Below are 12,866 nucleotides of genomic sequence, written 5' to 3'. Positions count from 1 at the left end.
CTGTGCGTCTGATAACACCTCCTCAAAGTCCTTCCTGCTGTCATCAGGAATCTTAGGAGCCAAAGAACGCATTGTATCCATAAGAGCATGCACATACCTCCCCATAAGGCAAGTGGCATTAGTTGACTTCAACGCCATACTCGCTGAGGAGAAGGTCTTTTTAGCCACCTGATCTTGTTTTTTGGCATCTTTGTCTCCAGGCACCTGTGGAAACGCACTAACAGTCTTTTTGGAACAGGCTGCTTGTATGACCAGACTCTCAGGAGAAGGATGAGACGTTAGAAAAGAAGGGTCTTCAGGCGCAACCCTATACCTTCTCGCCACACTCTTGGAAACTGCCGGTGCTGACAGTGGCTTTTTCCATACCTCCATAATAGGCTCCGTTAAGGCCTCATTATACGGAAGCAATGGTTCCACCACAGAGCTGGGTGAATGTAAAACTTCCGTAAGAAGATTGGACTTAAATTCCACTGTGGGTAAAGTTAATTGCAAAAGCTCCGCTGCCTTCTCCATCACCACATGATAAGGTTGGATGTCCTTTAAAGGCGCATCAGAACTGGATGGTAACTCCCACACTGGAGAAAAATCCAGGCCACTAGCATCAGCCAGGTCTTCAAAACAGTCATCCTCCAGTTCACCTTCCTCCATATCAGGATGTGACTCCATATATCTGCGCTCTTCCATAAGGCGCTGTGCCTCTCTCCTGGACCTCTCCTTAACACGCCTCGCCGCCGGATCCACCAACGACTCAGACGGAGCCGGAACTGACGTCGGTATCGAATCCGATGGTCCAGTGGGTTGCCCTCGAGGTCGATCTGGAACGGGCGACGCCGGTAGCGGCGTCGATGACCTCGGCGGAGCCGGGTATTGCCATGGAGGCGTGGAGCCGGCATGAAAGGAGCCGGAGCATAGGAGTGAGGGACTCCTAAATTGAAGGCCAGAGGACCCATGGGACCCGAAGGTGCACCAGAGGGGTACCACGCCCTTGAAAAGACACCATACATTGCGTTTAAAAAACGCTGATGGGTCCTGGCATGGGGCTGGGAAGGGTGGCTGAAAACCCTCAGGCTGGTCTTGTGGAGGGTTCGGATTCGGCTCTTCGGCAGGCGCATTACTAATACACATTAACTTCTTCCTCATCTCGGGCCGGGGACGGCGCCGGAGACGGATTCAAAGCGTGAGTCGGTGACTGTACTTGCAACTCCGAAGGCGAAGCCTCACCTTCCTGATCCAAGACATCCAACGTGACCACCTTGGAACGTACCTTCTTCGGTGACCTCGACCTCGAGCCAGACTCCTTTTCAACAAAAATGGACAGGGTTTTTAGGTTGAGGGAAATACTGGGCGCACTGCTCACAGGTAATACGCAGGAGATATGTTATTGGAAAGGAGGTGCATGCAGGTGAGGGGCAAATCCCTATAACCTCTCAAAAGTGTGTTTTAAGGACACACCGAATACAATTAAAGCAAAACCTGCTGCACACTAAATACAAAGTAAAAGCATAAGAGATGTCACAATGGACATAAAAGTTCAGATTTTCATGGACGAAGAAAAGGGACCACCAGTGTTTCGGCTCCTCTTTTATTGTTCATAGATGGCCAGCCGACACGTGTTTCGTCGCAAGAAAATACACTATTTCCGCGACTCCTCAGGGCTGGGGAGGATACAAAAATAAAGGATGAGGTACATGGTAGTTTACAATGATCATAGGGTTTATATGGTGACTGTATTTGGTGCAAAAGTGGGGTGTGGGTGAATTGTGAGATGAGATAATAAACAGTAGCACAGTAGTGGATGCACACAACACCAACCCTAATACCGATGTGAATGTCGTCGTCTTAAGTGTGGAAAGGGAAGTAGGTCGGCGGTGGATATACATGTGTAGTATCTTCAACATTTAATATTCACATATTGATAACACGTTATTAAAGTGACGCAAGGAAAGGTGGGTCGTTGAGGCACAGGTGTCCTGAGAGCAAGTAAAAGTCACAGTGTGAGGGGAATGAAAAGTGGTAGTTGCGAGGAACAGATCTAAGGGATTTGAGTGGAAGTGTGCATCCTACCTGTAGGTAATGAATATGAAACCACAGGTCTATAATGCCACAAGAAGGGAGGAAACAGAAGGGGAAAGGACCATAAGGATACATTCTATAGGCGGGAGATGGTGAGAATCACACACAATAGATAAATGAACACATGTAGGGAGTACGGTGTTCATGGAGTAAGTTCTAAAAAGGGGGAATCTCACCGCAGTGTCGGTGATAATTCCGACCCGGCTCCGCTCGAGACCGGGTTTACTTTTCGTCGAAATTACGAGTTGCGTAGTTCCAAAGTAATGTTCTCCAGCGGGTATGTGGAGATACTGCAAAGAGAATTCAATCGTATAAGGTTCTAAATAAGTGGAGATAAAATTCAACATTCTTTTTCTCTTTGTTCTAGATCCTCATTATCACGAAAAGTGGGTTGTTGTTTGGCTCACCTTCGATCAATGGTATTGCTAAGTTAAGGGGTCTTCAAGGGTAGTTGCTCTGGATTGTGTCTTTGTCCACGTTTGTGACGCGCGGGCAGTGTGGAGACTTCTGAGGAATGTGTCCCTGAAGCGGTAGTGAGTATGCCAAAATGCAGTCCACGCAGAGTGTAGAATATGAAGGTAAAAAAGGGGGAAAGCAAGCCGGAGTATAAATTAAAACGTTGTTGTTTCTTTACTTTTCTGTGTAACAGGTATGTGGACATACAATCACTTATTTTATCTTGGTATTTAAAATTATTCTAGTGGAACTGAAAATCTCAATTTAAGAAGTATACTGGAAGAGAGCCAGAGCGTGAATAGTTAGCATCTCTTGCTATTGGCCAATTTAAAATTATACATATACATGAAATCGTGATCGATAGAGTTGAAATGATCCCTGACATGTCCCAGCTCGTTGGGGCGCTAAACTGAGATTAGCTCGGTGTATTCTTCTACCTGTATGACAAGAGAGGGACTATACTTCGACAAGAGAGGGACTATACTTCGAACGGGTTTCTTACTCGTAGTGTGGGAGGAAAATGCCAGCAATATTGTGCTGTACGCGATAGTGATCGGTGGAAAACTTATTTTTTCCCTGAAATTTCCTAGCATGTAAGGACATTTCTCTAAGATTATCTCGATTATTTTCTTCAAACTATTAGTCAAAAGACGGACTGTGTTTAAAAGAGGTTCCTTACCCGTAGTGCGGGGAGAGAACGCCGACAGTGTAGTTGTTCAGTATTCGGTTCCGGGTGCGGTCACGTGTTGGAGAACCCGGAAGTACTTTAAATAGACCTGACAAAGGACCCGGATTGGAGTGCCCAGACAGTCAACTTACGTAGTTTATTCCGTAGTTGCTAAGTGACAGGGACGCTGAAGGAAATTCTCGGAAAGGCGGAGCTTAGTATAAATGCGGCGAGGGGATGTATAAGCCTCGTAGAGTATGTATCGTCAGCGTCGCATGCAAAACGATGTGTAAGCTTTGTGGAGTATATACGATCAACGTCGTGAACAGAACGGAGACAATGGGGATCATGCAATATATCTCAAATTGTGTGTGCAAATAATTATACAGATCAAAATTACAACATTATTACCATTGAACATATCTTAATCTTTCAGTTAACATAATTAAAGAGCTTAATGGCAAATATGTTGTTGGTTTCTTCATTGTGGACAGTCATCACCATATTGGGCGAATATATGAGGATCTAAAGAAATTTTTTAATCAGCACATATACACTTTTTTTTGCCTTAGCATTGCCTCATGTGAGTCTCATTGTGAGTCCTCGTAAGTTAAGTTTTATCAGGATGGGAATCTCTCAATATCTTACTGGTGTTTCAGTATAGCCGCAAGATATACATTTGTAAACTCTGTAGTTCTTGAAAGTAAATCATACTAAGTTACACTTAGGTTGAGGGAAAGGGGGGGGGAAACCTGAACAAAAGACGTATTCAATTAATCACCTAAAAAGTATTGCATCTCCTGGTCAAAGTTCAAGCCGTGGTCTACACTCCGAAGACAGAGAATCCACATAGCTTCTAAACGTCTGAGTTTAAGTTCCCTATTACCACCTCTTATCCCTGGTGGTACTGTATCAATCCCGTAAAAGGATACTCGTTTATCCAAACTTTGGTCAAAGCATGCAGCCGCATGCAATGCCACCGGATATCTGGGATCTTGTTTGTGAATAGCTCTAATGTGTTCCGCTATTCTGTCTTTCAGGGGGCGGATGGTGCTGCCCACATATATTTTCTTACAGACACATTCAATAATGTATACTACAAAACGTGTGGTGCAGTTAATGTTAGTCTTGATAATGAATTTTGCTCCTTTTGTGTCGTAAAATTCCTTTGTCTTGTGTTTAGCCCAACGGCACATGGAGCAGAATCCACATTTAAAGAAACCTGTGTTTCTTACTGTTAACCAAATGTCAGTTGTTGTGTCTCGAGGAATAGTAGGACTGAGCCTGTTTCTCAGAGTCCTCCCTCTTCTGTACGTGATTTGTGGATGTTCTCCTATATACTCTTTGATACTTTTATCAGCTCCTAAAATGCTCCAATGTTTAGTGAAGCTTCTGCGAAGTGATCTATGTTGGCTATTAAAATCCGTGATCATTCGGATTTTTGTGGAGATAGTTTCTTTATCTATGTGTTTATTCTTGAGTGTGTCTGCTCTTGTGATTTTCTTGACTAGAGTAGTGGCTTTGTGTAATAAATCATCAGGGTAGCCTCTTTTTTTTGAAACGTGTTTGCATTTCCCTCAAGTTAGAATTAAAGTCTTGGTCATCGCTACAGTTTCTGCGCGCTCTTAAAAATTCACCATATGGAATGGTGTTGATTTGGTGTGGTGGATGGGCGCTGTCAGCTTGTAGTATCGCATTGCAGGCAGTGCTCTTTCTAAAGAGTCTGCTGTTTAGTTTATTGTCAGAAGGAGCAGTTTCTGTCCTGTAACTCCAATTCTGTAGTAGGGGTATCTCTGTTATAGTCATAATCTAGTGAATAGTCCCGCCCATGTGCGTGGACCCCGGAGCAATCAAAAATAATCTCTTAAAGTGTCGAAAAATGCAGAACTGCACAGACACTTAAGAGAGAATTTAAAGACAGATAATGCAGCCTAAAAAGGCTACACTGTCCAGTACTTCAACTAGAAATTCCACCACAAAAAATCCACAAAACAGCAAAGCCTGTACAGATTTCCCTTGCTTTAACAGCAAAAACCCTCAGGAATGATAGAGAGAAGAACCTGGACAGACAAGCCCCATAGGCTGCCATTATGTGGCTCAGAACAGGATACTGTGCCTTTAAGAGAACTTTCCAGAACTTCACAGTATCCCAGAATGCCCTGCAGGTCCCAGTTACTTTCAGTTCTTTTTGAAGGCGTAACACGCCAGACCTGTAGCATTCCGTACATGAATATCTCTCTCTACCGGGGAGGAGGGCGGGCGCTTATGACTATAACAGAGATACCCCTACTACAGAACAGGAGTTACAGGACAGAAACTACTACTTCTGTAGTAGGGGATGGATTAGTTACTTACCTGTAATCCTAGTTCTCTTCCAGGGGTATCCTCATCAAAGTCATAAGCATTAGAATATTCCCGCCCATGCGCGGGACCCCGGAAACAATATATTATATGTGCCCCACATATATATAGACATATATATATAAATATATATATATATAAAAATAAGCAATTGCAGCCAAATAAATAATAGAGCTGGAATATGCAGTGAAGAATTTCCACAATACAGTGTATTTTGCATTAGAAACATGAGAAACAACACCAATGCTTGTTTAGAAACTGTTTTAATGCTTAGAAAACCGTAGAAATTCTCATAACACACTGTAAGCATATACAGCTCCCAGGCTGCATTGCAAAATCCCAGTCTAAAAAGACTGAAAAGCTAACCTGTAGCTGAATGTACTAAAACTGACGCTGTGCCTTTAAGGCACCTCTGCCCCTAGCTTCCCATCATGCCTCAGGGGTTACAGTTAGGTCAGTTGTTCTTTTCGGAGACTGAAAACCAAACCATGGTAATAACAGGTTAAAAACCATCTCCTATGTTATAAACAAATTTCTTTGCCCGGGGAGGCGGGAGGGTTGCTTATGACTTTGATGAGGATACCCCTGGAAGAGAACTAGGATTACAGGTAAGTAACTAATCCTTCTCTTCCAGGGGATCCTCATCAATAGTCATAAGCATTAGAATAGAGTAGCGAGCCTCACCTCATCCCTGCGGGCAAAGGAATCAACAGATAACATTCATATCCGTAGGCCCAAAAATAGGCCTTATTCTACCCAAATAGGTTTCTCAAGGAGGCTTGCCCTACTTGAGAATCCGCTCTGGAATCAGACTCTAGGCAATAATGCCTTGTAAAGGTATGGACTGATTTCCATGTCGCAGCCTTGCATATTTCTGACATAGGAATGTCATGCAAAAAAGCTATTGTGGCTGCTTTCCCTCTAGTGGAATGAGCTTTGGGTGATTGTAACAAAGGTTTGCCAGCCAGCTGGTATGCCAGTTTGATACAAGAGACAATCCATCTGGAGATGGATCTTTTGGCTGCTGCAAACCCGGTCCTCATCGCACCATAATTGACAAAGAGTTGGTCTGTCTTTCTGGTGTCCTTAGTCTTTTCTAGATAAAACTTTAGCACCCGTTTAAGATCTAACGAGTGCAACGACCTCTCAGCTGGGGTCGATGGGTTAGGAAAGAACGAAGGAAGGGTAATCGTTTGATTTATATGAAAATCCGATACCACCTTTGGAAGGAAAGATGGGTGAGCCCTCATTACTACTCTGTTGTGGTGAAACACAGTGTAAGGTTCCTTGGTGCAGAGTGCTTGTATCTCGCTAACCCTGCGCGCAGAGGTTATTGCCACCAAGAAGGCCGCCTTCCAAGTGAGATGCTGCAAGGAGGCCTTGTGTATAGGCTCAAACGGTGTAGACATCAGCCTGGAGAGAACCAGGTTCAACTCCCAGGGAGGAGAAGGATTTCTCACAGGGGGATAGACCTTCTTTAATCCCTGAAGGAAATCTTTCACCACTGGGACCTGAAAAAACGATGTTTGTGCAGGTGATTTTCTGTACGCTACTATGGCGGATAGATGAACCCTAATAGAAGCGTATTTCAACCCTGATGTCGCTAAGTATAGGAGGTATGGAAGAACTACCTCTTCTTGTCCTTTGGTGGGATCAAAGACATGGTCCTTACACCAAATGAAAAAACGTTTCCACTTGAACGCATAAGACGCCCTTGTGGAAGGTCTCTTTGCCTCTCTTAAAATATTCATACATTCCGGAGGCAGATTTAAGTGTCCATATTGCAAGACCTCAGGAGCCATGCAGTCAGGTTCAGTGACGGGAGGTTGGGATGCAGGATCCTCCCGTTCATTTTGCTCAGCAGGTCTGGCCTGCACTGAAGACGTCTGTGTGGATACCACCATTGTCGCGGCCAATCCGGAGCAATTAGGATCATGTCCATGCTCGATCTGATGAGCTTGGCCACCACCTTCGGAATCAGTGCCAGAGGGGGAAAAGCATAAGCGAACATTCCTGTCCACTCCAGCAGGAGAGCGTTCCCTTGCGTCCCTGGCCGGTGGAACCTGGACGCGAAGGCGTGGCATTTGGCGTTTTCGTCGTCCGCAAAAAAGTCTATGTCTGGACGACCCCAGCAACGGAAAAGTTCTTCGACTACTTCGTCGTGTAGCACCCAGTCTGGCTGATCTTCGAAGTGCCTGCTGAGTGCGTCCGCTTTTGTGTTTAGCTCGCCTGGAAGGTGCACTGCCACCACCGACAGTCCCCGAGCCAGAAGCCAGTGCCAGATTGTCTGGGCCTCCAGAGACAGAGGGCGAGATCGAGTTCCTCCCTGCTTGTTCAGATAGAACATAGTTGTAGTGTTGTCCGTCTGAACTAGGATTTTGTCCGTTGATATTGCTGGAAAGAACGCTTTGAGCGCCAGATGAACTGCTCGAAGTTCCAGCATGTTGATGTGGTATGTCTGAAGGTTGGTCGACCAGCGACCCTGAATCTGAAGATGACCCATGTGAGCACCCCAGACTTCTAGAGATGCGTCCGTTACCACAGACAGCGAAGGAAGAGGTTGCTGAAAAGGGACTCCCTGCAGGACATTCCGAGGGCGAGTCCACCACTGTATTGAGGTCAGTGCTGATTGAGACAGGATGATTCGGTCCTCCCAATCTCCAGTCGCTTGGTCCCACTGATCCTCCACAGACTCTTGTAGAGGCCGCATCCTCAACCTGGCGTTCGGTATTAGGAAGATGCAGGACGCCATGGAGCCCAAAAGAGACGCTACTTCTCGCACCTTTGGACGAGGAGACTGAAGTAACTTTTTGCATTTTTGCCCCATGGAAGACAGTCTCTCCTGCGAAGGAAACGCTCTTCCTAACTTTGTGTCCAGAACTGCACCCAGATAGTGGATAGTTTGCGTGGGCTGCAGGACTGATTTTTCTGTGTTCACGTGGAGGCCGAGCCTGTGTAGTTGTTGGAGACACAGGTGACAGTCTTTGGTGGCTTGACGAGGGGACGGACTCTTCAGGAGCCAGTCGTCTAGATATGGGTACACAAAGAGACCTTTTTTGTGTAGACACGCCGCTACCACTGCCATGCACTTGGTGAAAACCCTTGGTGCGGATTTGAGCCCGAAAGGAAGCACTTTGAACTGGTAATGCTTGGTCCCTACCAGGAACCTCAAGTACTTTCGATGACCTGGTGTAATAGGAATGTGGAAGTACGCGTCTTGTAAATCCACCGAACACATCCAATCTCCGATTTGTAGATGAGGACATATTTGGTGGAGTGCCAACATGCGAAACTTCTCTTTGACCACCACTTTGTTGAGGAGTCGAAGATCCAAAATCGGTCTGAATTTTCCTTCTTGGTCTTTTTTGGGGACAAGGAAATATCTTGAGTACACTCCTTTCCCCCTTTGGGATAGGGGTACCTCTTCGATTGCGTTTTTCTGTAAGAGGACGCTCACTTCCCTTTTGAGGAGCTCTAGATGGTACGAGCGAGACTTTTTCGGAGGAGCCGGTTGTGGTTTCATCCTGAAACGTAGCGCATATCCATTGCGCAGTATATTCAGCACCCACCGATCTTTCGTGATGCTGACCCACTCTGCCAGATGTTGTGCAGCACTTCCTCCCACTGGAGTGGGTAACGGCGACAGAGGAAGCCACTGCTCAGGCCTTGCCTCCTCTAGGTGTGGTAGAGGACTGATGATGTCCGCCTCTACCTCTGCTTGACCTTCCTCCTCTGTATTGTGGCTTTCCTTGCGGCTTGTTTTGAGACCATTGAGGGGTTTGAACCCTCTGTTGGCCTCCCCGGTTCTTGTTGGTCTTGAAGCGTCGTTTGAACGGTGCTTTCTGCTTCTCCAGACCTACTGCCTTTACTGTGTCTAACTCAGTCTTCATACGAGCCATTTCCTGATCGGCATGCTCCCCGAAGAGTGAAGATCCGGAAAAAGGCAGATTGAGGATGCGCTGTTGGGCATCTGGTTTGAGTCCAGTTAAACGCAGCCAAGAGGATCTCCTCGCACATATCCCATGTGAGTAGTTATGTCCAGCTAGAAGGGCGTTATCTGCTGATGAACTAATCATTTGATTTGCCACCAAACAGCCCTCCGTCACGGTCTCCTCAAAGTCCTTGTGGTCCTCCTTGGGCAATTTCCCTTTGAATCTTTCCATGGAGTCCCATAGGGCTCTATCGTACCTTCCCAGAAGGGCTGATGCACTAGAGACTTTTAGAGATGAAGCTGCTGTGCTGCATACCTTACGTCCCCAAGAATCTTGCGTCTTGCTGTCTTTGTCAGGGGGAACTGACGAAGAAGGAGCGACTGTGTGATTCTTCCTAGCTGAGGCTACAATAACTGAGTCCGCTGCAGGCTCACCTTTAACAAAGATAGGATCTGAGTCAGCCGGCCTATATTTTTTCTGGATACGTGCCGGCACTGCTCTGATCGTTGCTGGCGTGAGGAAAACCTCTTTGATTGGGTCCATTATACCTGGGACTAATGGGAGCAACGGCCGTGTATATGATTTATGATGAAGAGTCTCAAAAATCACAGTAGTGGATACCTCTGGAGTGGTCATTTCTATATTCAGCTTGTGAGCACCCCTTTGCAAAACGTCCAGATACGTGTTGACGTCGTCGAGAGGGGAAGCTCTTGAGCGAGGGCTGTCTGCCAGCGTCGGAGAGTAGTCCCCTTTAGAAGATCTAGGCGAAGATGGAGGGGAGGATGAAGGAGTTCTTCTTCTCCTGTGGTGAAAATGCTCCTTCCTCACCGGTGATCTCCTAGGTCGTTCCTCCCTTCGAGGAGAACGTGACACCCTCTGATGTACTGGAGATCTCGATCTTTCAGTTCGTACCTCCTTTCTCGGTGTTCGAGATTTGGGTTGCTCCCTCCTTGGCGATCGGGAGACCCTAGGGGCATGCGACCTGTCCGCTCTTCTCTCTCGTGAGCGTGATCGGTGAATGGCAGGACTCTGTCCCTCTGCCTCTTCTGCTTGCTGAAGAGGAGACCCGTGGACTGGACTCAAGTACCTTTGAAGTCTCTCTGGTGCCTTAGAATCCTTCCAATTACTCAGAGGAGCATACCATCTTGGCGAGAGTCTTACATGTGAAGTGTAACCCCGCTGGGGATTCTTCTGAACCGGACTCCTACTCCTAGAAGATGACCCCGTTGAACCCGAGGCACTTGAGGAGGAATGGAGTGAAGCAGATTGTGTCACTAGGACTGTCGAAGGCACCGAAGGCGATCTCCGTCTCACCGGTGTTGGAGGACGTCTCAAAAGCCTTTCCCTCGACGTCGAACGCCTCTGCGGCGTCGACGGAGCGATAACCTTCGGCGTTGAATGCTTTGACGACGATCTGTGGTCCCTCGACGTCGATCGGCGATGATGTGCCGACGGCGGAGTCATCTCCCTCGACGTCGAGCGGCGTTGTCCTGCCGTCGACGGAGGTCTCGACGTCGAACGGCCTAGTCCTGCCGTCGACGGAGGTCTCGACGTCGAACGGTCTAGTCCTACCGTCGACGGAGCTCTCGACGTCGGCCGACGTTGATCTGTCGGCGACGGAGATGTCATCGACCTGGCATGTGGCGACGGCGGAGGATCGGACATCCTCGACGACGAGCGCCGACGTGCCTTAGATGATCCCTTCCTCGACGACGACCGTCCGAGGGGGCTCTTGCTCCTCGACGCCGAGCGCCTCCGTGGAGACGTCGACGGAGGTGTTACACTCTTCGAAGCCTGTCGACGTCGAGACGACGGCGAGTGTGATCTGTCTCTCGACGCCGACCGTCGCCTGGTTGACGGCGGCGGAGTTGACTTATGCCTTGACGCCGAACCTCTCGTCGACGGCGATCTCGTGGCTTCTCTCGACGCCGATCGTCGCCTAGTTGACGACGGCGGAGCTTTCTTCGACGACGGCGAACCTCTTTTCGACGACGATTTCCTCATCGACGCCGATCTCGACGTCGACTGAGCTTTTTCTCCCGAACTGTCCATCAGATGTCGTTTTTTCAGCGCCGAGCCCGGTGCTGAGGTTGATGGACGCTCTGACTTGCCTTTGGAGGGAGTTCTGGGTCTCTTTGAACTCTTCCTCTCTGCAGATCTTCCTCTCATGGATCTCTGGGCCAGACCATAGAGCATGTTCTTCTCTCTGTCTTTAAGTGTTCTGTCAGACAGCTTTTTACAATGAGAACAGTCTTTAGGATCATGATCCTCTGGCAAGCATAAAATACAGACCTCATGAGAGTCTGTTTTTGCCTTCTTGTGGCCACAAGAAGGGCAATCATCAAATAATGAGGGCATCCTGAAAGGAAAACCTCACAAAAAATTGACTGCTAGGCAGTTATTTACTTGACTATGATGTGAAAAGTCAAAGTAAATCAAAAAATTGTTCTTTTGAAGATTTTCTGACTGAAAAAGGCAGAAAAATGTGGAGCTGAGTATCCAGGGTCCTTCCTGAAGGAGCCGGAAAGAACAACTGACCTAACTGTAACCCCTGAGGCATGATGGGAAGCTAGGGGCAGAGGTGCCTTAAAGGCACAGCGTCAGTTTTAGTACATTCAGCTACAGGTTAGCTTTTCAGTCTTTTTAGACTGGGATTTTGCAATGCAGCCTGGGAGCTGTATATGCTTACAGTGTGTTATGAGAATTTCTACGGTTTTCTAAGCATTAAAACAGTTTCTAAACAAGCATTGGTGTTGTTTCTCATGTTTCTAATGCAAAATACACTGTATTGTGGAAATTCTTCACTGCATATTCCAGCTCTATTGTTTATTTGGCTGCAATTGCTTATTTTTATATATATATATATTTATATATATATGTCTATATATATGTGGGGCACATATAATATATTGTTTCCGGGGTCCCGCGCATGGGCGGGAATATTCTAATGCTTATGACTATTGATGAGGATCCCCTGGAAGAGAACTCTGTGTATAGTCATAATCTAGTGAATAGAATGGCAAGCCCATCCCCACACCAAAGCGGCGGTGGAGAAACGAGAAATAACACCACTATTGTGCGAACAGATTTTGCAGCAAAGCCTGCCCAACCTGAGCGGCTGCCCTGGCATCAGAGTCCAGGCAGTAATGCTTAGCAAAGGTATGGACCGACTTCCAAGTGGCCGCCTTGCAGATTTCTGCAATTGGCACGTTACGAAGCAAAGCCGTCGTGGCGGCTTTGCCCCTGGTGGAATGAGCCTTAGGTTTTCCCCCTAAGGTCTTATTAGCTTGTTGGTAACACAATTGTATGCAGGACACAATCCACCTCGAGATGGACTGTTTAGAGGTAGCAAGACCCGTCCTGACTGATCCATAATT

Source organism: Lissotriton helveticus, chromosome 4_1 (assembly GCF_964261635.1).
Source record: "Lissotriton helveticus chromosome 4_1, aLisHel1.1, whole genome shotgun sequence".
NCBI classification, from domain to species: Eukaryota; Metazoa; Chordata; class Amphibia; order Caudata; family Salamandridae; genus Lissotriton; species Lissotriton helveticus.
This window is presented reverse-complemented; position numbering follows the sequence as displayed.